This window comes from Nerophis lumbriciformis, linkage group LG03 (genome assembly GCF_033978685.3).
Source record: "Nerophis lumbriciformis linkage group LG03, RoL_Nlum_v2.1, whole genome shotgun sequence".
In the NCBI taxonomy this organism is placed as follows: domain Eukaryota; kingdom Metazoa; phylum Chordata; class Actinopteri; order Syngnathiformes; family Syngnathidae; genus Nerophis; species Nerophis lumbriciformis.
Genome location: NC_084550.2, coordinates 57,745,037 through 57,750,000, shown reverse-complemented (window position 1 = coordinate 57,750,000; position 4,964 = coordinate 57,745,037). Strand labels below are relative to the sequence as shown.

General features: G+C 34.7%; 1 long non-coding RNA gene across 1 annotated transcript in view; it reads left to right on the top strand.

Moving 5' to 3' along the window:
* The window catches only part of LOC140677529 (uncharacterized), an 11,286-nt gene extending 9,560 nt beyond the window's left edge, over positions 1-1,726 (top strand). The window contains exon 3 of the long non-coding RNA XR_012049303.1: positions 1,482-1,726. This is a non-coding gene — a long non-coding RNA (uncharacterized lncRNA). The remainder of the gene's footprint in view (positions 1-1,481) is intronic.
* Positions 1,727-4,964: the final 3,238 nt, after the last annotated feature.

Genomic DNA, 4,964 nt, shown 5'->3' with positions numbered 1-4,964 from the left:
CATTAGACATTTATAAAAATAAAAAAAAAAGAACAATAGTGTCACAGTGGCTTACACTTGCATCGCATCTCATAAGCTTGACAACACACTGTGTCCAATATTTTCACAAAGATAAAATAAATCATATTTTTGGTTCATTTAATAGTTAAAACAAATGTACAATATTGCAATCAGTTGATAAAACATTGTCCTTTACAATTATAAAAGCTTTTTACAAAAATCTACTACTCTGCTTGCATGTCAGCAGACTGGGGTAGATCCTGCTGAAATCCTATGTATTGAATGAATAGAGAAACCTTTTGAATCGGGAAAATATCGTTTTTGAATCGAGAATCGCGTTGAATCGAAAAAAAAAATCGATTTTGAATCGAATTGTGACCCCAAGAATCAATATTGAATCGAATCGTGGGACACCCAAAGATATACAGTATATATATATATATATATATATATTTATAATAAATACAAGTAACAAGTAGAGATGCTACCTCAGTAGAAGCATTTAAGTCCCATCTTAAAACTCCTGCTTGGAGGTCATCAGGCAGCCACGGCTCAGTTTCCACGAAGGAGTCGCTAGCTGTTGCAAGTCGGGACACGAGATGGACCACTCCTCTTTGCATCAGTCGCTGACTTGTCTCCATTCAAGATGATCCCCTGCTGGCCCCACTATGGACTGGACTCTCACACTATTAGCTGTATCCACTCGGCATCCATTGCACTGGTCACCCGGTTGGGGGTCCCCACATCTGCGGTCCCTTCCAGGGTTTCACGTTGTTCCCATTGGGTTGAGTTTTTTCTTGCCGATCTGAGCCAAGGATGTCGTTGTAACTTGTGCAGCCCTTTGAGACATTTGTGATTAAGGGTTACATGAATATATATTGATTGATTAATTAATATTTATTTATCTGTTTATACTTTATTTAAAAGTAGTGTCAAAGTTGAAATTTTTCACCTAAAATTTTAATTAATTATTACTAAGAATTGATTATCAACCATTTTAATTGTCTATACTTTAAAAGTGACATTACAATCAAGCTATTTCATATTTTTTTAATTAGCAATTTTTAAGAATGAATACTTATTTTATTGATCAATTGTTTAATAGTTCATACTTTTAAGAGTTGTGTTCAAATCAAGTTCTTTCACACACAAAAAAAAATGCATACTATATTATATTATATTATCTTTGATTTCCACAACCAAATTATTCTATACAATTGTAACATTTATTTTAAACAATGATCCGTTCATTCCGCACACATGAGAAAATCATATTTATTTGTTCTGTTTTTGTTTTACTTTATTTCGAACATGCTTAACGGTCTTACGTGAAACTACTTCACGATTATTACAAGATTCAACTCTTCCCAGAAGCAAGAAGCAGACAATATTATAAGCTATAAAGCAGACAATATTATAAGCTATAACTTGTCCAAGTCTCAGCAACAACTGCTCATGTTTCCCATGTTCCCATGCCACAGGAAGAAGAAATATGACGTAACAATTCACAGCAGATGCTGCCATGCCGTGCGGCTGAGTGAGCTCGGCCCAATGCTGACAGTTGGAACGCTGCGATGAGCAAGGCTGGCATGGACGTCTGAAGAGGCCCAGGGACACGCACCACCAAGACCTGGGTCAGGAAGAGCGGGTCAAGAATGGAAACAAGTTGCACTGAAGGGACAGGTCAGTGAACTCCTCATCTGCCATCCATCAATCAGTACCTTGGAGGTCCAACGTCAACACAAATACCAAAAAGCTTGTTGATTTATTAAAATGCGTCATATTTTTGGAGATTATTAAATATCACGACCCAGCATGTAAAAATATGTCTGTCTATTAACGTACAGACATTATAGAAACATCTGTCATTCCATTCACAGACTAATCATACAATGTAAACGTCTGTGTCTATTCACATGCAGGCATAATGTAAGCGCATGTTAATCCATTCACATGCAAACATAACGGGAGCATTTATCTACTCACAATACATACATGATGTAAACATTTGTCAATTCACATGCAAAGGTAATGTTAATATTTGTTAATTCACATAAAAGCATATTGTTAATTCACATGCAAACAAAGTACCGTATTTTTCGGACTATAAGTCGCTTTTTTTTGCATAGTTTGGCCGGTGCGACTTATACTCAGGAGCGACTTATGTGTGAAATTATTAACACATTACCGTAAAATATCAAATAATATTATTTAGCTCATTCACGTAAGAGACTAGACGTATAAGATTTCATGGGATTTAGCGATTAGGAGTGACAGATTGTTTGGTAAACGTATAACATGTTCTATATGTTATAGTTATTTGAATGACTCTTACCATAATATGTTACGTTAACATACCAGGCACGTTCTCAGTTGGTTATTTATGCCTCATATAACGTACACTTATTCAGCCTGTTGTTCATTATTCTTTATTTATTTTAAATTGCCTTTCAAATGTCTATTCTTGGTGTTGGCTTTTATCAAATACATTTCCCCAAAAAATGCGACTTATACTCCAGTGCGACTTATATGTTTTTTTCCTTCTTTATTATGCATTTTCGGCCGGTACGACTTATACTCCAGAGCGACTTATAGTCCGAAAAATACAATAAATATTTGTCAATTTACATGCAAACATAATGTAAGCACATGTTAATCCATTCACATGCAAACAAAATGTAAGCACATGTTAATCCATTTACATGCAATGTAATGTAAACATTTGTCCATTCACACGCAAACATAATGTAAACATGTGTCCATATACATACGCAGGTAATGTAAATATTAGACCATTTACATTAAAACAGAGTGCAAATTTGTTCACTCACATGCAAACATAATGAAAGCACATGTTAATCCATTCACATGCAAACATAATGTAAAAATATGTCCATTCCCATACATACAGTACATATTGTACAGCAATAATATAATGTAAACGTTGGTCCATTCACATGCAAACACAATAAAAGCAAGAAAAGGGTCCAAATATATCCATTTATATACTGATGTAAACATTTGTCAGTCAATTAATTTGTACACCTAAAACAAAACACACACACACAGACACACATGTTCTTGTATTTGTTACCTTCTTGAGACCTCAGAAAAATGCCTACCTCTTTAGGACCACCCTTTCTAGATATATACACATTTGTATTTACAACATTAATAATATATACATACTATGCCGATATAAAAAAGCTTGTTGTGAAAAATGAGTTTACTCAACGCAAGTCAAAATGTTACAAGAAAAACGGAATATTTGTGCAATATTATGATAAAAGTTGGAATTTTACTCGACAAAAGTCACAATTTTATAAGAAAATTTTAAAATGTTGGCAAGATTATAATTTTTATTATAATTTTACTTGGCAAAATTATGCCAAAAGTCATAATTTTACTCAAAAAATGTCAAAACATTGCCAATATTTTGAAGAGTCAGAATTTTTTTTTATGACAAATGTCACCATTTTGTATTGAAAAGTATTAATTTTACATAAAAAGTTATAATTTTACGAGAAAATATTGCAATATTAGAAACCGAAAGAATATGAGAAATTGTTCCCAATTTTATTAGAAAAAAGATGACACATTGTGAGAAAAAGACTGCTTTTATTTCATTATTCTTTTGAATTTTTTGTTGGTAATTGTTTTTTAATCTTCATGATTTATTTTTAAGTTATTACAGTATGTCTCTATATATGTATTTATTTAATTAGTTTTATTAATTTTGGCCAAAGGGAGCGCATTTCAATTTCTTACACACACGTGTTATTACATATGTTGGCCAGAGGGGGAGCACTTCAATTTCTTACACACACTTGTTATTTCATATGTTGATCAGAGGGGGAGCACTTTTAAAACCGACACACAGTCAATTTGAAAAATCCCTCCTTTTTGGGACCACCCTAATTTTGATAGATTTCACCACCAGGGGTGCAAATGAGACATTATGTATTAAATGCAATGGTTTTCCGTATTGGGACCATAATTTATGTCCTAGCATGTTAGTATGGTACGTTTCCTTGTTGATGTCTCAAGAAGGGTAGAAATACAAGAACACACACACACGCACATATGTGCCCTTGCTACCCGTCTGAAAGTCTCATGAAAACAGTCCCACCAATATGGCCAGCAAGTGCCAAAGAGACGCTCACATGCCATATGCTTGTGCCACTCAGCCACAAAGATATAGACGAACATTAACGGGAGGCAAACAGCACAAACACAAACATGCACGGACATGAGATATTCATCACTTGATGCATATTTCCTCCACGATGCAGTCAGATTTTTAAAGACTTCCTCACCACCTTGTATCCTCCCTTATGATTGGACATCACTGAATTGAGCTTCACCTTCACTTCCAGGGTCTCAGCACCGAGCTCATTCAAATTAGAAGCACATAACTCACAAGGACAGCTTCCTAAGGCCATCCACTTCCTGCTGAGGTCATGGCGCCAGAGCAAGAGTCCCCCTTAAAGTACCAGTAGAGTGGAAACACAAGTTGAATCTATATTGAAGCTGTTAGCATAGATTTACGACACCAAAAGATTTCCAAAGTTTGCAAATAAATAGATATGATCAAAAGGGTATCAATCTCACAGACATTTTCGAGCCATTTTGAGAGATAATGAGGAAGCACAGATCCCTTACCCATCAACAACAATGCTAATCATGCACACTTTGTGAGAGCCAACACCGATTACTTTGGGAAAAATTATGATCCAGAACCTTATATTTTTGAGTCCAAACACAAAGAGGATGAGCAATAAGTTTTAGAAGTCGAGTGATGGATGCAGTTTTATTGTGACACTATAGCATCAGCAGCATTGTTAGGTGCTAAACATACAAACTAACCATAACAAACCAGAATAAAACAAACACTTACTGTACAATTTCAACACATCCACACAATTCCGTTTAGATGAAGAATCAATCACAATCCTCACAAGTTC